Genomic DNA, 27,827 nt, shown 5'->3' with positions numbered 1-27,827 from the left:
GGTCCTTCTCTCCCACCTTTCCATCAGGAGATTCTAGTCTTGAGAGCAGAGTTTAGACTCTTCCCTAAGTGGCTGCTTCTGCCAGATTAGGATAATCAGTTAATTATTTGTTCTTCCTTCTTTCCTACTTCATCATACTTATTGTTAATCTGGTTTTCTCAGAGATCTCCTAAAATTGATGCCTAGGCAAGTCTACCTCTCACGAACTGTCTCAAACTGAGAAATAAAGAGATTCTGGTTTAAATATTAAAAACTGGGGAAAAACATGCAAAAAAAACCTCTTCTTGGTATTTCCCATGGTTATGTAGTTTTTTCACTAAGCAATATGAAGGACAGTATACAGAAGGATTTATCTTTTCTTTCAATATTGACTGATACTTGTTTGTAATTTGGTATTTTGGTGATATATTAGCTGACAGGCTTTAGTTAGTTTTATGAAATGTGGACTTAAACTTGTAGTTTTCTATGACTTAATATGAACTTTTCACTCTTTCATAGTATTTTTCAACCTCTGTTGATAATATAGTTTTCCTTAAAATGCTCTGTTTCCCATAAGTAGGAACTGGGATTCATTTTGTTTTTTGAATAACTCAGTGAGTCTTTGCTTCAAGTTATTTTCTTTAAAGAATATTGATCTAACTGAAGATATGTGCTGATATTTTTCACTATATCCCAATAATTATGAGAAGATTTTATTATTTATTTAACATTTCTGAGGAAAATGACTATACCCACTATAGAACACCACTCAGGTTTTAAAAAAAGAACTAATTGCTATAACTCTGATATCCATCAACTAGATGTATATTCACTTTATTCTTAATTAAAAGTTCCACCACATTTGGATGGATTTTTTCAAAGCAAGGAAGAGTGATGTGGTGTCCTTCTGTAATACAGCAAAAACAATTAATATGATACTTGACAAAATTACACACTTTAATAAGTGGAAAACCTTATCCAACGTCCAAAAATTTTACACATAATACAGAAAATAAATAAAAAGTAGCCCCTTCCTTCTTAGTACTTAGTGCTTTCCAATGTGCCACTCCCTTCCCTTGGAAACACCTCTCATCTGCCTCATCACATAAACTCAGGTGACCTCCAAAACTCAATTCAGACATTTACTGCTTTCAAGAATCTTTGCTTCTGTCACAAGCATTTACCATAGTATATTTTAATTATTTTACTGTTTCTCATCTAAACCAAGAGCTTCTTGTTGGGCGAGGCAGCATCTATTATTAATATTGCTGTATCCCCCACCCTAAGTTATAATAGTAAACATTTTCAATATTTTTATTGAGTTAATGATCTAAATTATTACCCCTAAATCAACATTTCTTTCACTGGATTTCAAATAATACCTGCAAGATGTATATACCTCAACACAAATTTTCCATGATCATCTATGCATGGGAAATATTACCAAACCTTGCATTATATGTCCAGTATTAAAGCAATCTCTTAAATTTGCCTAATCCCTCTTTCACAATACACATTTGGGTAAACAATAACATTCGAGAAATTAGAGTTTCAGCAAAAAAGGTTTGAAAGATTCCCAATAAAGGGGCAGTATTTAACTAGGTTATACCAACTCACAGGACACTCTTCTATTGATGAGTGTCATCTGTAATTCCTGTTTCAAAAGCTTCCCTAAGGTTTTCTGAGTGAACAAAAGCTAGGCTTCAAATAAACTTTGCTTGCTTATTATTAAATGGCCCATGGGATGTCTCCTGTTACAAGATTATCAATTTTTTTTACTTAAAAGGAAGAGGCAAGAGAATCATTGTTCTTTAATAATATAAAATGTCACCATTATGAAGTTCACTTAAGTCCAAGAGTTTGAGGTTGCTGGGAGCTGTAAAACCATGGCACTCTACAAAGGGTGACATAGTGATACTTGGTCTCAGAAAAAAAAGATGATCAATTTTTATCTCAGCTGTTAGAAAGCTCACTAAGAAATTTTATTCTCAATGAAAATGATATCTGTTATAATCTATGTACAAAAGACTTAATAAAAAATAGAAAGTAAAAAAAAAAGAAAAAAGAAAAGAAAATGATATCTGAACACCTAATGCTGATAAGCATGTGCTAGGCACAAAAGGTCTCGAGGATTAATCCCATAATGGGGTGCTGGAACATGAGATAAGCAATAAGAACATTGCTTCATAATCTGTCTGGATTCTTCTCACTAAATACCAAACTGAAGACACAGGGTACATGCCTTTTGATGATGAACTGCATGAGAAGCTTGGGCCTTATCAGTCATAGACAATATAACCAAGTCCACACGACAGAGAGAATCAGCTAGGACATTGCCTTCATCTAAAGACCCAGGCAAAGCAGTATGACCAACAAAAGTGACCAACATCATAGGGGGCAGGTCAGGCATGGAAAGTCTACTGAACCTGTAACAAAAGTGCTTGAAGAGCTGAATCCACTGAAGGGCCAATGGTGGCTTCCTCGAAAACCTACAACACAGAAAAACCAAATCGCTATCAGTATAAAGATTTAAAGGATGAAAAGATTTTTGAAAGGCTACTTGTGCTGCAATTAATTCAAGTCTTTGGGCAGAGGAAAGAGAAGTATAACATTTAAAAGTTTGACCATTTACAGGACTGGAGCAAGATGGCAGCCGAGTAACAGCTTCCTTCCTACTGGGAATGGTGAGTCTGGGGAGATAAGACTCCAGGCACCTCTGGCTGGTGGGTTATGCCTGTAATCAAACCTTTGAGGACACAGGGAGTCAGTGAGAGACTTCTGGACCCCAAGAGGAGGACAAAATCAGTGGAAAACTGGCAAGTGGTTGCGTGTGTTTGTACAGTCTAATCCTCCCATCAGCTCTAAGTACAGCATCAGTGAGACTGCAAACTAGAAAGTCTTACATGTGAGCTGTTTTGGTGTTTTTGGACTTGGCACTCAGTTGAACTGCCTTGGGAGAACTTGGGCAAAAGTGCAAAGAACTTTGGTCATTGTCTAGGGCCCCAGACTGAGCCATTGAGCTGTACAGAGTTAATAGTGTTTGGATGTGGGCCGTGTGGAGCCATTGTGAGAGAAGTGCCCCAGCAAGCTCCAGCCTCAGAGTTGCAGAGCAAGGATTGTGTGGGAGATAGTAATCTAGTGACTGAGCAGCCTAAAGGTGGGGACTGAGCTGCCTTAAAGCCTTAACCCTTTGGGGCAGAGTGAGACTGGTTGTGGCACACTGGGTAAGTGGATAGGCACTTCAGCAGTGATCCCAGTGACAAGCACTTTCCTGGGAAAACGTCTGCCTTGCCGAGTTTAGAAGTTTAAGGTACCTTTTAAGAGGGCTGAAGAGATATTTAGGGTCTCCACCCTCCAGGGTTTGAGAAATCAGCAGAGGCCTCCAGTCATATCAGCATTGTGGTTAACATCTCATACTCCAGAAGATCACCTGTTGCCCAGACAACATTCAACAAGATATATATACAAGATATATATATATATATACTACTTTGTTTTTTTGTGTGTTTTTTGTTTTTGTTTGTTTGTTTTTGTTGTTTTGTTTTTTATTTTCAACCTTTTCCCAATGCCGCACCCCCGGCATCTGGCCGTGGTGGGATGGCTCTGTCCACGTTGTAAAGTACGTGGTTAGGCGGTCTGTGCTCCCCGGAGCGTTACCCCCAGTCCCCCTGGCTTGCAACAGCAGCGCATAAGTTGCCTAGCATGCCTTTTAGTGAACGTAGGAACTCATGAGGTGCGGCATAAAAGCCTAAAACCTGTCTAAAACCTGTTTGTCAAGTTTAAATGCCTGATTGTTTTAAGGAACTGAGGATAAACACAATGACTTACTTGTCCATAATCTCATATAACCAAAGGAGACTTAATGTCTCCAAGGGAGCACCTCCCACCATGAATGTCAGTGAATTGAGACAATGTATTGAGAGAATGCAGAAAACGGCAAACAAAATGTTCCATCACGATATGCACACCCACCATCCACGGTGCCTCTCACAGAAAAACTTTTCTCTAACACAACATGCATTATCACCATCTGCAATAAAACTTTACTTAGAAAAACATCTTACTTCACTAATTTTCATATGTAACACAAATCAATAGAGTAGTTTAATGTTTAATAAACAATTAACTATGAATCAAAATATAGTTACTAATTAGAGTAAAAATATATAGAAGTAGTCAAGCATTATACATAAAAGAATATGTTCAGCTGTTTTTAAAAGAGATCATAAGAAACTGAGAACAATTACAGAACTAAGAGAAGTTACAAGCCTTGACATTCCTAGATAAGGGGAAGCAACCAGGTGTTACTAATGAAACCACTTCCCTAGAACAAAAACCTTGAAAAAATAAACCACCTCCCTCCAAAGAACAAAACCTTGAAAACATATAATGCATGATAAACCACATATTGGAGGCACAAAGATAATTTACAAGCATAAGCAAAATAATGATTACATTGTTTTAACCCTGGAAAGAAAATGTATAAATACCAGACTTAAAAATCAATAAAGTGCAGCTACTTTCTTCATCACCCGTGGTGTGTAGTAGTCTGTCAATTCATCCTGCGTCGACCTTTCAATCAACCTGTAACGTTCGCCCTGAACGCCCTCGGACTGAGGCCCAACGACTGGCGGTCCGCGACAGCTGGCGCCCGAACAGGGACCTGAAGGACAGGTGATCTTTCTTTTTCTTTCTTTCTCTCTTTTCAGATTGAAGGCGACTCTCACCAGGGAACTGCAGTCCCGCCGGTAAAGGCTGACCGGTTAAGTGTGAGTAATCAACAGGTACCATGAGGCACGCATTGATCAAAGAGGAACGTATATTCAGTGTCATGTTACAGCATTTGTTAGTTAAAAATGGGTTCAATGTGTCCCTCAAACGGTTGGAGGAGCTTATACATTTTCTTATTAAGCAAGGTGCGGAGGAGCCGTACCAAGACTTTATTTCAAGGCTGGAAGAAGCCATTAACAAAATGCTCCCCCCGTCTGAGGGCACATCACTGTTGCTCAAACAGTTAGAAGCATGCATGGATGCCTCACCAGCTATAGCCCAGGGTATGGCTTATGCTACAGCAATGCAAGGGCAGAAATTTAGCTCATATGTGAAAAACTCCTTCAATAAAGGAGGCAAGGGGCCAACAGCTCCTACTAACACTTGCTACAATTGTGGCAAGCCAGGACATATGCAGAAGGACTGTAAACAGTCCCATGCCAATAAGCCGAGGGGGGAACCACCCGGCTTATACCCTCGCTGTAAGAAGGACAGACATTGGAGAAATGAATACAAATCAAAATTTCATAAGAATGGAACCCCCTTGAATGACAAGGGTGACACTGATGCTGAGGATCAGGACGTACGGAGATCAAAAAACTAGTAAAAGGGACATTCTCCCAGCCCAGGCCCCAAGGGAGAGCAGGCTGTAGCTTGTAAAACACAGCCCTTATCTACTTTAAATCCTCAAGCCCCTGAATTTACTATTCATGACCTTTCACGGGGCACTCCTGAAAGTGCAGGTTTAAATTTAACAAGTGAAAGGAATGTCTTATTATCCAAATGAGATGGTGTTACTTTAATCCCCACTGCAGTAAAAGGGCAACTTTTGCCGGGGACAGTTGAAATTATAATTGAGAGAAGTTCAAATTATACTAAAAACTTTGAAGTTATTCCAGGAGTAGTTAACTCAGATTCAGAAAAGACAACGCAAAAGAAGACGCCAGCGGCTGCTGCAAGATCTCACCCGCCGCTTAGAGAAAATAAAAGTACACTCGCCGATAGCAAACAAAACCACCGGCACCCGACACATTTCCACTGACTCCAAGACGGCTGAAAAGACCCAGCGGGGAAGGAAGCTGAGGGCCCCCCTGCCCTTCGTGGGGCGGGCCTGCCTCCCAAGTGTTACAGCCCCCAGACAGCAGCACTGACGAAATCCCAAGGGTGAGGTTTAGAACCTTTATTATTGACTCTTTGCCACTAGTAATTTATATAAATAAGAAAAATATTTTTACAAACTAAATCTTTGTCAATGGATAAGATTCTTGCCTTTTAAACCTTGTAATTATCAGTTTGGCTGAGTGAATAAGTGACTTCATGGTAAACTGGAATCCTGTTTGGTGAAAAGTGAGTTTTTGAAAGTAAGAGAAATTAAACAGAAAGGAGAATGGCATTGTATAAAGAAAGAATCTTGTGTGATAAATTTTGTCCTGAAACAGAATAGTTATGTAAGAAAGTAAAAGGCAGAACAAAAGTTCAAGAAAGTTTAGAATGTTTGTAGATGGTCTGTACAAGTTAAATAAAACTCATAAAAGAGAATTTGTGAAAGAATTTACATGTGATCCAGTTGACTATGTATTTCCTTTAAAATCTTTTAACTTGTAAAAATAACCAATTGTATTGCTTCTTCTGATATATTTCATGTAAATAATAGATTGCTGAATGTTATGTTAATTGTAAAAAAAAACCTTCATATGTAATGTTACCTGTAGATCTGTAAGACAATCCATAGTATGATAATTCTACTCTCCAAGTTTTACAAACAGTTAATGAATTAATCAGACCTAAAAAATTTGTAACAACATTAATTTTAGACATTGCAACTTTAATTTCTATTGTCACTACTTTTGCTGTAGCCACCACAGCTTTAATACAACAAGTACATACAACACACTTTGTCAACACTTTAAACAATAACATAACATTAACCTTACTAACACAAGCCAACATTAATAATAAACTAGAAACCAAATTAAATATTTTAAAAAAAGTAGTATTAGCTTTAGGACAAAATATAAAATTCATACAACATAAACTACAGACTAAATGTCACTCAGCCTTTCAAACCATTTGTGTTACACCTTTACCTTACAATCTTTCTACTCCTTGGAACAAGACAAAGGCACATTTGCAAGGTGTGTGGAAGGATAATGACATTACACATGACTTACATACCCTTCAAAAGGATATCACTGCCATCAGTGAAGCCCATCTACCTGATACGTCTCTCGATACACTGGCTCAGTCACTCTCTGACAATCTTAAATCTTTAAGTCCTTTATCCTGAGTTCAGTACATTGTGTTTATTGTCATTATTGGATGCCTGATATTCTGTGTTGTCTTACTGTTACCATGTCTCCTTCGTTGTGTCTTTTCCTCCTTAAAGGCTGTTCGCCAAGACCTCTTTAAACTACGTTTCATTAACAAAAAAGGGGGAAATGCCGCACCCCCGGCATCTGGCCGTGGTGGGATGGCTCTGTCCGCGTTGTAAAGTACGTGGTTAGGCGGTCTGTGCTCCCCGGAGCGTTACCCCCAGTCCCCCTGGCTTGCAACAGCAGCGCATAAGTTGCCTAGCATGCCTTTTAGTGAACGTAGGAACTCATGAGGTGCGGCATAAAAGCCTAAAACCTGTCTAAAACCTGTTTGTCAAGTTTAAATGCCTGATTGTTTTAAGGAACTGAGGATAAACACAATGACTTACTTGTCCATAATCTCATATAACCAAAGGAGACTTAATGTCTCCAAGGGAGCACCTCCCACCATGAATGTCAGTGAATTGAGACAATGTATTGAGAGAATGCAGAAAACGGCAAACAAAATGTTCCATCACGATATGCACACCCACCATCCACGGTGCCTCTCACAGAAAAACTTTTCTCTAACACAACATGCATTATCACCATCTGCAATAAAACTTTACTTAGAAAAACATCTTACTTCACTAATTTTCATATGTAACACAAATCAATAGAGTAGTTTAATGTTTAATAAACAATTAACTATGAATCAAAATATAGTTACTAATTAGAGTAAAAATATATAGAAGTAGTCAAGCATTATACATAAAAGAATATGTTCAGCTGTTTTTAAAAGAGATCATAAGAAACTGAGAACAATTACAGAACTAAGAGAAGTTACAAGCCTTGACATTCCTAGATAAGGGGAAGCAACCAGGTGTTACTAATGAAACCACTTCCCTAGAACAAAAACCTTGAAAAAATAAACCACCTCCCTCCAAAGAACAAAACCTTGAAAACATATAATGCATGATAAACCACATATTGGAGGCACAAAGATAATTTACAAGCATAAGCAAAATAATGATTACATTGTTTTAACCCTGGAAAGAAAATGTATAAATACCAGACTTAAAAATCAATAAAGTGCAGCTACTTTCTTCATCACCCGTGGTGTGTAGTAGTCTGTCAATTCATCCTGCGTCGACCTTTCAATCAACCTGTAACGTTCGCCCTGAACGCCCTCGAACTGAGGCCCAACGACTGGCGGTCCGCGACATCCCTATAGATTTTTCTTTTCTTTTTTTTGTCTTTTCTTTCTCCATTTTTCTAGTTTACATACAATTTCTCATTGTTGCCTTTTTCAATAATTAGAACTTAATTTTTGCTCGTGTTTCTACCCCTATTATTTGGTTAATTCCCCAATTTTATTGCATACAAATTTTCTGTTTGCTTGTTTTGGTTTTATTACTAGCATTTTTGTCTTTTCTCTCAACTTGGTGGAGGTGGGGGACTTTGTCCAATCAGGCTAGCAAAGAGCTTATGACGTCAAGGGAACCACCCAACCCGGCACCTCCAGGTGTTTGGGTTTTTTTAAGGTTGCATCAAAGTACCCTATTATACACCTATATTGCTCTGCCTCCCATTTCTGTGCCTCTGTTCTCTTTGTCAATGATCCATTTTACCCACCCTCTCTCCTTTCTTTTCTTTTCTTTCTTTCATTATTTTATCCCTTCCTGCTCTTCAACCTTCTTATCCTTCTGGTCCTGTACCAAAAGGACTAATTGAAATGCTAGTCCACAGGCATGGGAACTTAAAGAGCAAGAGAAAGTGAGAAAAAATTAGGCAAGTAAACTGATAAAAGAAATCACTCATGAGGAAGAATCAGCAGACAACTCCTGGCAATGGGAAGAACCACTCCAGAACAACCCCTACAAGTGACCATGAGGTAGATTCTGCAGAAGATTCCACCTACAGAGAAATGTTAGGAATGACAGAAATGGAATTTAGAATACACATGATAAAAACAATGAAGGGAATGATGGAAACAATGAAGGAAACTGCTAATAAAGTGGAAAATAACCAAAAGGAAATCCAAAAACAGAATCAAATAAGAGATGAACGATATGAAGAATATAGAAAGGATATAGCAGAGCTGAAAGAACTGAAGCAGTCAATTAGGGAACTTAAAGATGCAATAGAAAGTATCAGCAACAGGTTAGACCATGCAGAAGAAAGAATTTTGGAGGTAGAGGACAAAGTACTTGAGATAACTCAGATAGCTAAAGAGGCAGAAAAGAAGAGAGAGAAAGCAGAATGTTCACTGTCAGAATTATAGGACCTTATGAAGCGTTCCAACATACGAGTTATAGGAATCCCAGAAGGGGAAGCAGAATGCCCCAGAGGAATGGAAGCCATACTAGAGAATATTATAAATTAAAATTTTCCAAATACCACCAAAGATTCTGACACACTCCTTTCAGAGGGATATCTGACCCCAGGTTGTCTCAACTCTAACCAAGCTTCTCCAAGACACATTGTGATAAACCTGTCCAAAGTCAAGACAAAAGAAAAGATTCTACAGGCTGCCAGGTATAAGTGCCAATGAAACTACAGGGGCAAATTTAACAGAGTGATGCAGACTTCGCTAATGAAACTTTCCAAGCAAGAAGACAATGGTCATCTACCTTTAACCTACTTAAACAGAACAATTTGCAGCTCACAATTCTATATCCTGCTAAGCTAAGCTTTAAAATTGATAGAGAAATCAAATCATTTACAGATATACAAACATTGAGGAAATTCACCACAACAAGACCAGCTCTACAGGAAATACTTCAACCTGTTCTACACACTGACCATCACAATGGATCAGCAACAAAGAACTCAGAAATTGGACAGAACCTAACTTCCACAATGATGCAAAAGATAAAACTAAGCAATGGACTCTCACAAAATAAGATGAATAGAATACTACCACACTTATCAATTATCTCAATAAATGTTAATGGCTTGAATTCCCACTGAAGAGACATAGATTGGCTGACTGGATTAAAAAAACACAAGCCATCAATTTGCTGTCTGCAGGAAACACACCTGGCTTCAAAAGACAAATTAAAACTCTGAGTCAAAAGTTGAAAGACAATTTTTCAGGCAAATGGAATTCGGAAGAAAAAAGGAGTTGCAATCTTATTTTCAGATATATGTGGATTTAAAGCAACTAAAGTTAAAAAAGAAGATGGTTACTTTATATTGGTCAAGGAAAAAATAAAACAAGAAGACGTTTCGATTCTAAATATTTATACACCCAATTTAAATGCTCCCAGTTTCTTGAAACAGACCTTACTCAGTCTGAGCAATATGATATCTGATAATACCATAATAACAGAAAACTTTAACACTCCAACTACAGAACTGGACACATCCTCTAAACGGAAATTTAACAAAGATATAAAGGATTTAAATGAAACTCTAGAACAGGCATCCTCAAACTTTTTAAACAGGGGATTAATTCACTGTCCCTCAGACCGTTGAAGGGTTGGACTGTAGTTAAAAAGAAAAAAAAAAACTATGAACAAATTCTTATGCACAATGAACATATCTTATTTTGAAGTAAAAAAAAAAAAAGGGAACAAATACAATCACATTGCCTCATGTGGCCCGTGGGCCACAATTTGACGACCCCTGCCCTAGAACAACTGTGTTTGATAGACATATATGGAACATCCATCCCCAAAATGAAGAATATACATTCTTTTCATCATCCCATGGAACATTCTCCAAAATTGATCATATCCTGTGACACAAAACAAATATCAACAGAATCCAAAGAATTGAAATTTTATTTTGTATCTTCTCAGACTACAAGGCACTAAAGGTGCAGCTGAACTCTAATAAAAACGTTCGTCCCCACACAAAGGCATGCAAATTAAACAAACTTCTGTTGAATGACAGATGGGTGCAGGAAGAAATAAAACAGGAAATCATTAATTTCCTTGAGCATAACAACAATGAAGACACAAGCTACCAAAACCTTTGGAATACTGCAAAAGCAGTTTTGAGAAGAAAAAACATATTGCTTTAGATGCCTATGTTAGAAAAACAGAAAGAGAGTGCATCAACAAACTCACAAGCCATTTTGTGGAATTGGAAAAAGAACAATCTAAGCCTAAACCCAGTAGAAAAAAAGAAATCTCCAAAATCAAATCAGAGATCAATGAAACTGAAAACAAAAGAATCATTCAGAAAATTAATGAAACAAGGAGTTGGTTTTTTTGAAAAAAACGAATAAAATAGATAAACCATTGCCAGACTAACTAGAAATTAAAAAGTAAAATCTCAAGTAACCTCAATAAGAAGTGATACAGGTGAAATAACAAGTGATCCCAGAGAGATACAAGAGATCATCTCTGAATACTACCAGAAACTCTATGCCCAGAAATCTGACAATGTGAAGGAAATGGATCAATATTTGAAATCACACCCTCTCTCTAGACTTAGCCAGGAAGAATTACAGCTCATGAACAGACCAATTACGAGCACTGAGATTAAAGAAACAATAAAAAAAGCTTCCAGCAAAATAATGTCCTGGTCCAGATGGCTTCACACCAGAATTCTATCAAATCTTCAAGGAAGAGCTTATTCCTCTACTGCAGAAATTATTCCAAAAAATTGAGGAAGAAGGAATCTTCCCCAACACGTTCTATGAAGCAAATGTCACCCTGATACCAAATCCTAGAAAAGACCCAACTGGAAAAGAACTTTCAGACCAATTTCACTCATGAATATAGAAGTAAAAATTCTCAACAAAATTCTAGCCAATAGATTACAGCTTATCATTAAAAAAGTCATACATCATGATTAAGTAGTTTTTATCCCAGGGATGCAAGGCTGCTTTAACATACTCAAGTCCATAAACATTATCCACCATATTAACAGAGGCAAAAATAAAGATCATATAATCCTCCCAATAGATGTAGAAAAAGCATTCGATAAAATCCAGCATCCTTTTCTAATTAGAACACTGAAGAGTATAGGCATAAATGGCACATATCTGAAACTGATTGAAGCTATCTATGACAAACCCACAGCTAATATTTTACTGAGTGGAGTAAAACTGAAAGCTTTTCCTCTTAGAACTGGAACCAGTCAAGGCTGTCCTCTGTCACCTTTACTATTCAACATAGTGCTAGAAGTTCTAGCCAAAACAATTAGGCAAGACAAGGAAATAAAGGGAATCCAGATGGAGCAGAGGAGGTCAAACTCTCCCTCTTTGCTGACAACAAGATCTTTTACTTGGATAATCCCAAAAACTGAACAACAAGACTCCTGGGAGTCATCAAAAAATACAGTAATGTCTCAGGATATAAAATCAAGGTCCACAAGTCAGTAACTTTAGTATATGCCAATAACAGTCAAGATGAGAAGCTAATTAAGGACACAACTCCCTTCACCATAGTATCAAAGAAAATGAAATACTAGGAATGTACCTAACAAAGGAGGTGAAGGACCTCTATAAAGAAAATTATGAAATCCTCAGAAAGGAAATAGCAGAGGACTTTAACAAATGGAAGAACATACCGTGCTCATGGCTGGGAAAAATCAAAATTGTTAAAATGTCTATACTTTCCAAAGCAATCTACCTATTCAATGCCATTCCTATTAAAATACTGACAGCCTACTTTCAAGACTTAGAAAAAATGATTCTGCGTTTTGTATGGAACCAGGAAAAAAATCGTATAGCTATGGCAGTTATTAGTAATAAAAATAAAGCTGGGGGCTTCATCATATCAGATTTTAGGCTGTACTACAAAGCCATAGTGGTCAAGACAGCATGGTACTGGCACAAAAATAGAGACATAAACACTTAGAATTGAATAGAAAACCAGGAAATGAAAGTAACATCTTACAACCACCTAAACTTTGATAAGCCGAACAAGGACATACCTTGGGGTAAAGACTCCTATTCAATAAATGGTATTGGGAGAACTGGATATCCATATGACAAAGAGTAAAACTGGACCCACACCTTTCTCCACTCACCAAAATTGATTCAAGATGAATAAAGGACTTTAATTTAAGGCATGAAACAATAAAAATTCTCAAAGAAAGCATAGGAAAAACACTAAAAGACAGTGGCCTGGGGAAAGACTTCATGAAGAAGACTGCAATGTCAATTGCAACAACAAAAATAAACAAATGTGACTTCATTAAACTAAAACACTTCTGTGCAGTTAAGGAGACAAAAAACAAAGCAAATAGACAACCTACATAATGGGAAAGGATATTTGCATATTTTGAATCAGACAAAAGCTTGATAACTAGGATCTACAGAGAACTCAAATTAATCCACATGAAAAAAGCCAACAATTCCATATAGCAATGGGCAAGAGACATGAATAGAACCTTCTCTAAAGAAGATAGATGAATAGCTATCAAACATATGAAAAAAATGTTCCTCATCCATATCTGTTAGAGAAATGCAAATCAAAACCACCCTGAGATAGCATCTAACGCCAGGGAGAATGGCCCACATCACAAAATCTCAAAACTGCAGATGCTGGCATGGATGTGGAGAGAAGGGAACACTTTTACACTGCTGGTGGGACTGAAAACTAGTACAACCTTTTTGGAAGAAAGTATGGAGAAATCTCAAAGCACTCAAGCTAGACCTCCCATTTGATCCTGCAATCCCATTACTGGGCATCTACCCAGAAGGAAAAAAATCCTTTTATCATAAGGCCACTTGTACTAGACTGTTTATTGCAGCTCAATTTATTATCAACAAAATGTAGAAATAGCCTAAATGCCCACCAACCCAGGAATGGATTAACAAGCTGTGGTATATGTATACCATGGAATACCATTCAGCCATTAAAAAAAATGAAGATTTTACATTCATTGTATTCATTGAATGGAAGTGGAAAACATTATTCTTAGTAAAGCATCACAAGAATGGAGAAGCATGAATCCTACATACTCGATTTTAATATGAGGACAATTAATGACAAGGTGACGGTAGAGGTGGGAGAAGGGCAGAGCAGAGAGAGAAAGGAGGAGGGAGGGGTGGAGAAAGAAAGGACAGAGAGAGGGAAGGTGGGAGGGGCGTGGTTCCTTGGTGTGTGCTACACATTCAGGGGCAAGACGGGATTGCAAGAGGGACTTTGCCTAACAAATTCAATCAGTGTAATCTTGTTTATTTTATCCTGAATGAATCCCCAACAATTAAAAAAAAATTTTTTTGACCATTGAAAGCTAATGCAGCATAGCCAGAAGAGGAACTATGGGTAAGGGCAAGAACTGCATGAGGAAGTGGGACAGCAGAACGTAGGCAAGGAAAAATCAAAGGGTGCTGGCATAAAAATGAAAGTAACTTAGATCCAGGGTAATGATAAGTAAACTGACCTGTAAAAATGGCAAAAGCAAGTTGCCAGACAGTATTAAACTGCCATAATTCACTGACTTGTGCTGTGGTGTAAAGAACTATAATAAAATGAGGGCCAATTCCACACAGTTGTCACACACATGTGTGGGCAGCTGTGATGAGTTGAGTTCCTAATTCAAAATAATGGTACAGTGTACAACGTTGAGAAGATGGCAAATGCACCCATTCTAATAGTGGCTTTCTGCCTAATGATACCTGTTTGAAATGAAAAAGTATTCAAAACTATAAACATTAAAAGGGAAGCATAATCTATTCGAGTAACCTGAGTCTGTTTTAGGGCCTGCTCCACCAACGTTAGGGCAGCACACACTGAAAAGTTAAGAGAACAGGGAGAAGTGGGAGAAGGTGCCCCTGTGCAAAATGTCAAATAAAGGAAGTAATTCATGGGTTGTAATATGAAGTGATGGGTGCAGCCAGTTAATGTCACCTAAAAGTTTCTGAAAATCATTCAAAGTCTGCAAACAGGAGGTATCCAACACAAGGTGTTGAGGCTGCACTGTACTTTGGAAAGCTTTCATGCCCAAGTAATCCAAGGGATAAGTCTGTTGAATATTTTCAGGGGCTACAACAAAATTGTGCTGAGTGAAATGACAAGTTAAATGACTCAGCATTTTATCTAAAATGTCTTGGGAAGGAGGAGACAAAAGAATGCTATCCATGTAGTGAATACAGTAAATCTGTGGATACTGCAGCTAGAGGGGGAGAAAGAATTTGAGCTATAAATTTCTGACAAAGAGTGGGATTGTTAGCCATTCCCTGAGGCAAAACATGCCACTGAAAACTGGGTCTGTTCAGTGGCTGGGGATTCTGAACCAACTTCAGTACGATGACATAGCTGTAGTCCAGACAAGGCTGTTTTGTCTTAGAGCCTGGGGAAAAGTTCAGGCTCCAGGAGAGATCTCTAAGTCTTTTATTAAGATAATACAGTTGGGGAATGGAACTTATACCAACTTTCTAACCTGATTAAAAACTGCAGTTGATAAGGCCATTACCCACCCAGAGATCAAAGACATGCTTTTCCAAATTTTAGCATTTGAGAATGCTAACTCTCAGTGTCAAAAGGCCTTCTGACCTTCAGGAGCACAAAGTGCTCCATTACAGGAATATATAAGGGCATGTGCTGATATAGGAACGGAATCCCACAAGGCTAATTTACTTGTTTCTGCTTTAAAAGAAGGGGTCAGTCCGTACCGTCCTAGATGAAATAACTGCAGAAAATTGGGACATAGGAGAAAAGACTGTTGGAAAGAAAATAATCTATAGAAAAAACAATGACCAAAAGACTTATAGAAAATGGAACCCCCCTGGGTATGTCCCAGGTGTAAGAAAGCACCCCATTGGGCGAGTGAGTGCCACTCTCATTTCGAACACCTGTATAGCAGGAAAACTAGTAGAAAGGCCCAGCCTGGGGCCCACAGGCAAAAAATACAGGTCTGAAATCTGCACATCCACTAGCAACTTCACTTTGTTCAGTCTCTTTTACACGCCACCTCAGGCAGTGTTGCTTTGGATTTACAGCACATGATAATGTCCTTTTTCTTCCTAGCATGGGAGCCAAAGAATTGAGAACAGTAGTGTGTGGTCCTCGTCTCCCAGGTACTGTTGGATTATTGCTCAGGAAAAGTGAATTAGCATCTCAGGCAATGTTCATCCACACAGGTGTTATTGATGGGAATTACTTAGGGGAAATACAGATCATGATCTCAGTAAACCATCCAACTCAAATTTTGGCCAGACGAAAGATTGCTCAATTGCTACTCCTACCGCACATTAAGTTATAAGCTACTGGAGAAATAAATACTGGTGAGCCTGGTAACACAAGCCATGTTTTCTGGCAAATGTCTGTCAATAAGTGTAGGCCTCAATTGACTCTTATTCTGAAGGGTAAAACCTTTACCAGCCTGTTAGACATAGGCGCTCTAAATCAGTGGCCTAGAGAATGGCCAAAACAAGTTTTTGATATTACTTTGTTGGCATCAGAACTCTAGATTCAATCTATCAGAGTATTTTGTCTTTGACCTGCTTAGGGTCAGATAAGAAGAATGCTTAAATCTGACCCTATGTAGCTAATATTGCTATTAACCTATGGGGTCATGATTTGCTCCAGCAATGGAATGCTGTGATAACCATACCATCACCTCATATGAATTCCTTGCAAATGTCAAATTTAGCACACAGGCCAGTTCCGTGCAATAGCTCTTAGGTTATCCTGGAATAACAGTAATCCAGTGTGGGTGGAGCAGTGACTATTAACTATGGAACAACTGGATGCTTTAAAATTAGTAGTACAGGAACAATTGGAGTAAGGACATATCGAGGCCTCTACCAGCCCTTGGAATTATCCTGTTCTTGTGATAAGAAAAAAATCAGGCAATTGGAAAATGCTCACTGACCTTCGCAAAGTTAACAAAACTATCTCAATGAATCCCCAACATAAAATAAATAAATAAAAATAAAAAATAAAAACTCGGAAAAAAATATCATACCCATGGGACCTCTGCAGTTAGGCCTTCTTTTACCCTCTATAATTCCTTCCAATTGATATTTATATGTTATTGACTTAAAGGATTGTTTTTCTTACCATATACCTGCATCCTGAAGATCAACCACATTTTGCCTTTTCCGTTACTGTCTATAATCAGCAGAAGACTCCCAAGTGTTACCAGTGGAAGGTTCTGCCACAAGCAATGATGAAAAGAATGCCACTGGACATCTCTAATTCATTCATCATCCTCTCCAATACAACAACCTATTTTTTATAGAAAAGCTGACATGTCAGAAGCCTGGTTATGTACTGCATTTGGGGTCAAGGTTTTGCTCATATTATTACAGAAAATCAAGAGAGGTAGTAGTTACCAGCCTGCTGGATTAAACCTCAACACAAGCATGAAACCTTGCCAGTGCTTTAACAAATTTGTTTTCACGAACTTTTCTTTTATTCACAGGACCCTGATTTTTGGAGCCTAGGTAATTTCATAATAGAGAAACCCTGGATAATTCTCCTCTGTGGGAACTCTAGATGCCTCTCCCATATCACCATGTCCATCATCAGCAGGAAGCAGTTAAGAGTGTCAGCATCCTGTTTCCCTAAGAGACAGTTGGGGCTTCTATGCAGAGAGGTAATATTCATACAGGATTTCAATATTTTGGGCTGAATAACAAGCCCCAGGTAAGCTTAGTATGCATCTTCTAAACCTTTGAAGATTATGACAACAAAGACCTCGAACAGCAGGCTTCGAGGTAACAGTCTGGTATCAGCATAAGCCAAGGTAAGAGAATTTCATTTGTTGGATTTATAACTGTTTCAGTTGGGCATCTGATCTTTACTTAAAGTCATACTCCTCTTTGGAAAGAATCTGAGTTCGGTACAGCCCTTCCCCACCCAACATAACTTCAGGTGGTGGTTAATACTTCCCATAGAAGCATCATGGGTCCTATGGGTCAGTCCGTAGCACATAGTTGGCTGGTGATAAGCACAAAGGGGACATGTTTTCCCCTGCCTAGTTTGGCTACAATAGTTTCCCTTATACCAAGATTAGTTCCATTAGTGTAATTCTGTTATACTTATATGCCCTTTCTTCCTTTCCTATCCAGAAATGTCTTTAACACACTAGAGGGGGGAAATGTAGAGAATGCCAAGAGCCAGACAACCTCTGAGCAAAATGATTTGTGGCTGGGGGGCAGACCCTTGGGCAATTCGTCTGGAGTTCTTCATTGTGAAAAAAGAGCCCCAGCCCATGGCTATCCTTAGGCACGTAATCATTGTCTAATACTCCCCTCGCATGTCTTGTACTGTGTCAATAAAAGGCTACTGCAAAGGTTGCTTGTGGATACCCTGCAATCAATGTTAGCCCACCACCTGCAAGCTTGTACATCTAATCCACATACGTCTTATTCCTTCCTGCAGTAATCGAGACCAGGGCCACAGGGCCTATGACACTCCTGCTGCAATAAAAGCAAGGTAAAGAATACATCAAAATATTTGTAGTTCATAATTAATAAATAACAGAAGAAGAGGCAGTCTTCAAGTAGCTTACAGATTTCCTTGGATGTCTGACAAGCAGTCTGTAGAATTGTAAATTTGGGTTGGAAAGCCAAAAGGAAAAGCAAAAGGAAACAAGAAGAAAGGAGAGGTTGTAATCTTATTTTCAGATTCAAGCAGTTTTAAAGCAACTAAAGTTCAGAAAGACAAAGATAGGAGAAGGGGAAGGAAGGGAGAGGGTGTGGGTCATGGTGTTTAGCACACCTCTTGGGGGAAGAAAACATTTAGAAGAGGGACTTTGCCCCAAAAATGCAATTAATGTAACTTGGTTATTTGTACCCTCAATGAATCCTCCAACAATGAAAAAGAAAAAAAAAAAAAAAAAAGAAAGACCAAATGGACACTTATTACTGGTCAAAGGAAAAATACAACACGAAGATACTTTAATTTTAAATGTTTATTCACCCAACTTAAATGTTTCCAGATTTATGAAACAGACCTTGAAGAGTCTGAGTCATATGACATCCCCATTACACCATAATAGCTGGGGACAATAACACCCCTTTGACAGAACTGGACAGATCCTCTAAACAGAAACTAACAAAGATACAAAGGACTTAAATATGACCCTAGAACAAATGGGATTAATAGACATATACAGAACACAACATCCCAAAGCTAAAGAATATACATTTTTCTCATCAGCCCATTGTACACACTACAAAATTGACCACATTTTCAGATACAAATCAAACCTCAGCAAAATCAAAAGAATAGAAATTATGCCTTCTCAGGCCACAAGGCAATAAAGGTGGAACTCAACTACAACAAAAATGCACAACTCCACACAGAGACATGGAAATTAAACAACTTTTAGCTGAATGATAATTAGGTTCAAGAAGAGATAAAAGAGGAAATCATTAAATTTCTCAAACATCACAACAATGAAGGCACAAGTTACCAAAATCTGTGGGATAAAACAAAAGCACTCCTAAGAGGGAAATGTATCGCATTAGATGCCTATTTGAAAAACAGAAAGGGAGTCCATTGACAAACTCATGAACAATCTTATGGAATTGGAAAAAGATTCTATTGGAAAAACAATCTAATTCCAAAACCACCAGAAGAAAAGTATTAACCAGAATTAAATCAGAGATTAATGAAATTGAAAACAAAATAATCATTCAGAAAATTGACAAAACAAAAAGATGGGGTTTTTTTGTTGTTGTTGTTGTTTTAAATAAATAAAATATTTAACCTCTGGCCAGATTAACTAGAAACAGAAAAGCAAAATCTCTAATCACCTCAATCAGAAGCAATAAACAGGAAATAAGAACAGATACCACAAAGATACAAGAGATTATCTCTAACTACTACAAAAAACTCTATGCCTAGAAATTGTACAATGTGGAGGAAATTGATTAATAACTGGAATAATATCCTCTCTCAAGACTAAACCAAGAAGAAATAGATCTCTTGAAAAGACCAATTTCAAGCACTGAGATTGAAGAAAAAATAAAAAATCTCACAACTTAAAAAATGCTCTGGTCCAGATGGCTTCACACCAGAATTTTATCAAATCTTCAAAGAAGAGCTTATAGGAGGATGATGGTGGACAGGAGGGATGTTTAGCTCAGCTCTCTTGGAACAAAAGGAGTTATTGTTAAAATTTATGTAATTATTATTTATTATTATTATTGTTTGTTTTTCTCTGATTACCCACACACACACTTGTTTTATCCTACACTCTCACTAGGTTGCCTTCCATGGGGTGTTGTGGTGTTGCAACTCATGGCAAACTCTAACACTCTTGGGCTGAGTGATTCACTTGTCGCAGACTCCCAAGTGGCTGGGGATGCAGGTGCACAGCACAGTGCCAGGTTGTTTTTTGGTTGAGGTTGTCATTGTTTGGTGGGTCATGGCCATGGCCATGGTTTGAGCCCGCCAGCTCTGGTGTGTGTGGCTGATACCCTGGCCGCAGGGCTATGGGCACCAAGCCCACCCCTTCCTCTTATGGTTGCTGAGAATGCTTACATCAGGTTATTCGAGATTTTTGTGTATATTTGTGTGTGTGTGTTTGTATTTTTTTGATTGTTTGTGTGTTTGTGTGTCTGATTGTTTTTTGTTTATTTACTTCGTCAATTTATGTTAATGTGCCTTGTGTTCTGCTAAAACCTCATGTCGGCTATTTTCTATAACTCCAATTTTTATGTTCAATAAGAGCAAAAGGGAGTGGGGGATGAAAGCCAACTGAAACCATCTTTCAACAGAAGCTCCTGCCCAGAGGGAGAGATAACGGCCAGAAAGCAGAATGATGAGAGCTGACCTGGGAGACAAGATTGATAATTGCATGTCTTCTCTGTATAGGCAAGCTGAAACTCCAAGGAAACAAATTTTATGTACAGAACCCACCCCAAAGCAGATTCGTATCTATTCCCTCCCACAAGAGAATTGCTTGCTTGCTTGCTGTGAGATCTCTACTAGTGAGCAGTGAATCTGAGGTCCTATTCTCTCATCTTATGAGAGCGAGTTGCTGGAAGCTGGGACTCCTTCTTCATAAAGTCCCTGCTGTAAGCCTGGATATTATTTTGTCTGGAATGAAGGTTGAACGAATATTTTCCCTGCCACTTTGAACACCTAGTTCACACCAGGCCAACCCCTTGCCTGGCAGTCTAGAAGCCCAAAACCTGTAAAGACCAGAACATTCAAGGTTCTTTGTTAAAACTGGGCATTGCATGGTCTGAGGTAGCACAGCTACGCTGTAACTGTGTTAATAGGCAAAGGGGGGAAGGTGTCTGGTAACAGTGCAGATAGGCAAAAGGGGAAAGGTGTCTGTCTTGGCTCTAAGAAACAGCAACTCAGCAGTGGGCAGAGGCATGTGTCTCTGTACAATGGGGAGAAGATCTGGAAGCACTGAGGCATGGGATCCCAAGTGAAGACACCTTTTACCTAGCAGCAGCTTAAATAGAGCAATCTTGCCAGGGTCAATTTTTGAAGAAACACCCCCACAATTCTGTGGACTGCCAGAGGGAGCTAGATCTCTCAATGCAGGGATACCAGAGAAGCAGAGTGGCAGGGACAGAAGAGTCTCTAAGGGTGAAAAACATTTGCTGCTTTGTTAATCTCTGGTGTAGAATGAGCTCAGGTGGACACTTCTCTGTTTCCATTGAGCATCTGAGGTAATCAGACTTCTAGTCCCCATGGTGGTTGGTTGCAGAGTGTAGTCACTTGGCCAATGAGGCATTAAATTCCCTCTGACTCTGGCACTGCAAAATCTCTTGCACAGTTGCTCATTGGAGGGAACTGGGCCACATCCCCTTGGGGTACCAGTGCCTGGGTAGTGAAAGAGTACAAAGTGTGGAAGATAGCACCAGTTCCCCTTGACTATTTTGTTTGGCAGGCCTTTCTGACTCCACAGAGCACCAGAGTGAGTTACACTTGAGCTTTGAGTGGACCCCACTGCCTAAAAGCTAAAGACCTTTTGAACTCTCCCACCTGATCGGTGTTTGTTTTGACCAGACAATTGGTTTGGAATTCTTGACCTGGGCCAATCAGCAGGGATCCCACCAAAATTGTACTTTGTGTTTTTGTGGGAGTGAAGTATGCTTCTCTTCCACTTGTTGCTTGTGGGGGTGGGGATAAGGTATTTTAGTTGCTTATATATCTCCATAGCTGAGATTTGAGCCAGAAGCCGCTGCTTAAGTAGGATTGGACAGAGACTAGATGAATACAGGTCAGAGCCATCTTAGTCTCACCACATCATGCAGGTCTCCAGGGTTTCAGGCTGTAGCACTGAACGAGATCTTTGTAAAACTCTATGGTAAAAACCACAATCACCAGTCCCAGTTCTTTGGTAAAAGACTGGTTAATTACAACTCCAAGAGCCCTCAATTCAATTTCACCTTACCAGCTTCTCTAGCCAAATGGTGAAAAATAATCATGGGGCAGATCAGTGGAAATATTCTGGCAATGTGAATAATCAGAATAATCCAAGGAATGACAAAGGAGACACAAGAGAAGATCTCATTCATAAACAAATGTCTGAGATATCATAAATCGAATTCAGAATTAGAATTGCAAATAAGATTACCAATGGAAGTAAGGATGGGATTAGAAATTCAAGGAACACTTCAAAAGTTCTCTCAAGAATTCAATGAATCCAAAGACAAAATCACCAAAGATTTTGACACATTGAAGCAAGAATTTGCAGCCCTCAAATATCGAAGAAATACAGTAGAATCCCTTAGTAACAGAATAGAGCAGGCAGAAGAAAGAATCTCTGACATTGAAGACAAAGCTTTTGAACTCTTACAAATGCTGAAAGAGAGAAGTGGAGAGGAAAAAAAGAACCATCCCTGAGAGAACTGTGGGACCACTCCAAAAGGGCAAACATTCACCTTATATGAATCCTTGAAGAAGAGAAGGATTGTCCAAAAGGTGCTGATACTCTACTCCAAGAGATAATTGAGGAGAACTTCCCAAGCATGATAAAAGTTACTAAAATTCATATAGCAGACAGTTTCAGAACCCCAGAATGAGTCAACGCAAATAAAGCATCTTCTAGAAGCATAGTAATTAACTTCAACAAAGTTAACATGAAGGAGAAAATCCTGCAAGCAGCCAGACGCAAGAAAACCATAAGCTATAAGGGGAAGAATATTAGAATGACTGCAGATCTCTCAACTGAAACTTTTCAAGCCAGAAGAGGATGGTCATCGAACTTCAATATCCTAAAACAAAACAACTTTCATCTCAGAATCCTGTACCCAGCTAAAATGAACTTCATTTATGATGGTGAAGTTAAATACTTTAATGACATACACACATTGAAGAAATTTGCCATAACCATACCAGCTCTTCAGGATATTCTCAGATCTATCCTCCATAAGCACCAGCACAATGCTCTACCACCAAAATAAACTCACTCTGAAATTCTTGACTAAAAGCCAACTTCCACAATGGAGAAAAGATTTAAAATGTCCACTGGACTTTTAAAAGCCTTGACACCAAAAATACTACCAGGCTTATCAATACTCTCAATAAATGTGAATGGCTTAAATTGTCCTCTTAAGAGGCACAAGTCAGCTGACTGGATATAAAAACTCAGGCCAGATATCTACTGAATACAAGAACATCATCTTACCTTACAAGATAAATATAGACAAAGGGTGAAGGGATAGTCACTAATAATTTAGGCAAATGGATATCAGAAAAAAGCAGGGGTTGCAATTTTATTTACAGATACATTAGGCTTTAAACCAATAAAAGGAAAGATAAGGATAGTCACTTCATATTTGTTAAGAATCACACTCAACATGAGATTTCAATTATTAACATTTATGCACCCAACCAGAATGCACCTCAATTTATAAGAGAGACTCTAACAGACATGAGCAACTTGATTTCCTCCAGCACCATAATACTTGGAAATTTTAACAGCCCTTTTGCGGTATTGGATAGATCATCTGAAAAGAAACTAAACAAGAAAATTTTAGACTGAAACATAATCATTCAACAATTGAATTTGACAGACATCTACAGAACATTCCATCCTAACAAAACTGAATACACATTTGTCTCATCAGCCCATGTAACATCCTCCAAAATTGATCACATCTTAGGTCCCAAGTCTAACTTCAGCAAATTTAAAAGAATAGAAATTATCCCTTGCATTGTCTCGGACCATCATCAAAGAAAAGTATAATAACAACAGGAATCTGCATACTCCTACAAAAACATGGAAACTAAATAACCTTATGCTGAATGATAGCTGGGTCATAGATGAGATGAAGAAGGAAATTACCAAATTTTTGGAACAAAATGATAATGAAGATACAAATTACCAGAACCTCTGCCTTTGCAAAGGCAATCCAAAGAGGGAAATTTATGGCATTGCAAGCCTTCCTCAACAGAACAGAAAGAGAGGAAGTTAACAACTCAATGGGGCATCTCAAGAAACTGGAAAAGGAAGAACATTCCAATCCCAAACACAGCAGAAGAAAAGAAAAAAGCAAAATTAGAGCAAAATTAAATGAAATTGAAAACAAAAGTATTATACAACAGATCAATAAATCAAAAAGTTGGCTTTTTGAAAAGGTCAATGAAATTGATAAACCTTTGGCTAACCTAACCAGGAAAATAAGAGTAAAATCTCTAATTTCATCAATCAGAAATGGCAGAAATGAAATAACAACAGACTTCTCAGAAATTCAAAGTCTTTAATGAATATAACAAGAAATTCTATTCTCAGAAATATGAAAATCTGAAGGAAATAGACCAATACGTGGAAGCACACCACCTTATTAGACTTAGGCATAATGAAGTGCAAATGTTGAATAGGCCAATATCAAGTTCTGAAATAACATCGACCATACAAAATCTCGCTACAATAAAAAGCCCAGGATCAGATGGCTTCACATCAGAATTCTACCAAACCTTTAAATAGGAACTATATTACTTAACATTTTCCAAAATATAGAAAAAGAAGAAATACTAACCAACACATTCTATGAACATCACTTTTATCCCCAAGCCAGGTAAAGACCCCCAAAGAAAAGAAAATTTTAGACCAATACCCCTAATGAATATTGATGCACAAATATTCAATAAGATCTTAGCAAGCAGAATCCAGAAACATATCAAACAAATTGTACACTATGACAAAGTGGGTTTTGTCACAGGGTTTGAAGGAAGGTTCAATATAGGTAAATTTATAATTATAATTCATCACATAAACGAAATAAAAAACCAAGATTGTATGATTCTATCAACTGATGCAGAAAAAGCTTTTGATAATATGCAGCATCCTTTCATGATGAGAACACTTAAGAAAATTGGTATAGAAGGGATATTTCTTAAACTGATAGAGGCCATCTAGAGCAAACCCACAGCCAATATACTGTTGATTAAAGTTAAATTGAAATCATTTCTACTCAAATGAAAAACCATATAACATTTCTCATTGTCTTCACTGCTTTTTTACATTGTATTGGAAGTCTTGGCCATTGCAATTAGGCAAGAAAAGGATATAAAGGGTGTCAATGTATGATCGGAGGAGATCAAACTTTCAGTCTTCGTGGATGATAAGATTGTATATCTGAAAAACCCCAGGGATTCTACTAAAAAATTCTTACAAGTGATCAAGGAATACAGCAGGATCTCAGTTATAAAATCAACCCTCATAATTCTTTAGCCTTTATATATACCACCAACAGTCAAGCTGAAAAAAAACAGGCAAGGACTCTATTCCTTTCACTGTAGTGCCAAAGAAGGTGAAATATTTGGGAGTTTCCCTAACAAAGGACGTAAAACATCTCTATAAAGAGAATATGAAACTCTAAGAAAGAAATACCTGAAGATGTTAACAAATGGAAAAACATACTATTGTCATAGTTGGCAGGAGAAGGGGATCGCAAAGGAGCAGGAAGTCTTTCTGCATGCCAGGTTGGAGAACAGCTGCCTCTGCCAGGACGCCTCAGAGAGATCTTCGCTGAAGCTGCTTGAGGTAGGCTTGAGCACCCTGTAACTGGAACAGTTCTGTGGCCATGCAGAGCACATGGGATGTTTCCAGATTAACAAGATACATGGGTGGGAATAGTATGAGTATTCAACTCAATTCTTCTCTAGAAGATCAATATATAGCCATACAGAAAGCATTAATTGCTTCCACTAAAATTCCTGTTAAAACTAGAAGCCTAAGGGAATTACTTAAAGTTGTGACTAAGCACTGTCATTGGTTTAAGCCAGAAAGAAAAGTGAAACTAAATTGGAAAATATGGAAAAAAGTAGGGAGAGCTTTGCATCGTGCAGACCATAAAGGAAATTTTATAAGCAGTGATGGCTGGACTACTTTTCAATTGGTCTATATGTCCTTGGAGCCATTCCAACCCTGTCCACAAGAATCTTTAGGAATAGAGGATAGTGGGGCTGATGAGCCACCACCCCCGTCTCCTCCCACAGAAGAGGGGAAGGAGGCAAAAAATTCCGAAGAACATGAGCATACTAATTCAGTAACTCCAGATCCAGAACCTGATCGGTCTGTTAAGCCTGCTAAAAAGTATGTTGGTGATCTAATTAGTTTAGATAGTGACGCAGAAACCTGTCCTGAATTAGTTGAAGCGGTTGATGAAATGGCTCTAAAAGAGTCTGAATTTGAACAATTTAAAGAAGTTATGGCTGGGGTGGCGCCTGTGGCTCAGTCGGTGGGGCGCCGGCCCCATATGCCGAGGGTGGCGGGTTCAGGCCCGGCCCCGGCCAAACTGCAACCAAAAAATAGCCGGGCGTTGTGGCGGCCGCCTGTAGTCCCAGCTACTCGGGAGGCTGAGGCAAGAGAATCGCTTGAGCCCAGGAGTTGGAGGTTGCTGTGAGCTGTGTGAGGCCACGGCACTCTACCGAGGGCCATAAAGTGAGACTCTGTCTCTACAAAAAAAAAAAAAAAAAGTTATGGCTGAAGGTATTCAGTCAGTAAATAAAAGACTTTCTTTCCTGGAAAGGAAGGGAACAGAATTACTCTTGTCCAGAGCCAGCTCTAAGGCAGGATCATGTAAAGATGCAATACCACCTTATAAGCCTCTTACACCTTCTGCACCACCAGGTTCTCTGCAGTGGAGAGATGGTCCTTTACATCCTAATGCACCTCCAGGCATTTACCCAGTGTGGCCAAATCCACCTAACACTCAATTTGTAGCCCGATATCATTTTCCTCTAGAAATTTCTGAATTGCCTATAGCTAATGAAAACTCTATACAGACTACCCAATTAGGCTCTAAGGAACCAACTTTACAGGCTTATATGTTTTTCAGACAAATTCAGGAAGATGGGCATCTTGGCCCTCCACACTATGTACCCATTGAAGTAAAATTTCTAAGAACTATGAAAGATACTGTTTATGCATATAGGCCTACATATCCTTTTGTTATTGGAATTTTAAATTCCTACTGTACTGATTATATTTTTGTACCCACGGACTGGGAAACATTAGCACAAACTATATTAAGTCCTGGTCAATTCTTACAATTTAAAGCTTGGTGGTTAGAGGAGGCTAACCTAAAACATCGTTCTAATGGAGTCCCAGTTAATTTCCTTATGGGGACTGGTGATGAGGCAGATATTTGTGCACAATTGCATCTTCCACATGACATTCTTATTCAAGTCAAAGATGTTTGTATTAGAGCTTGGCAAAGACTAGAAGGAAAGGATGATATAAAACAATTTTTTACTAAGATAATACAAGGAAATAATGAGACTTACTCAGAATTTGTGGCACATCTACAGTCAGCCATTGAGAGATCTATACCTGAGCAGAGGCTAGACAGATGCTTTTATTACAACTAGCATTTGAAAATACCAATTCTGATTGTAAGCAGGCACTGACTCTAGTCAGAAATCAATATAATGCGACCATTGAGCATTATCT

The 27,827-nt window shown here is 38.4% G+C and overlaps 1 long non-coding RNA gene across 1 annotated transcript; it reads right to left on the bottom strand.

Moving 5' to 3' along the window:
* Positions 1-583: 583 nt before the first annotated feature.
* LOC128581850 (uncharacterized) lies at positions 584-26,260 on the bottom strand. The gene is made up of 3 exons (XR_008378925.1): positions 25,794-26,260; positions 3,294-3,409; positions 584-2,468 (listed from the first exon to the last, which is right to left on the bottom strand). It is a non-coding gene; the product is annotated as an uncharacterized LOC128581850 (long non-coding RNA).
* Positions 26,261-27,827: the final 1,567 nt, after the last annotated feature.

Source organism: Nycticebus coucang, chromosome 3 (assembly GCF_027406575.1).
Source record: "Nycticebus coucang isolate mNycCou1 chromosome 3, mNycCou1.pri, whole genome shotgun sequence".
NCBI lineage: Eukaryota > Metazoa > Chordata > Mammalia > Primates > Lorisidae > Nycticebus > Nycticebus coucang.
Note: the sequence above shows the minus strand (reverse complement) of the source record. Positions and strands in the feature narration are given on the sequence as shown.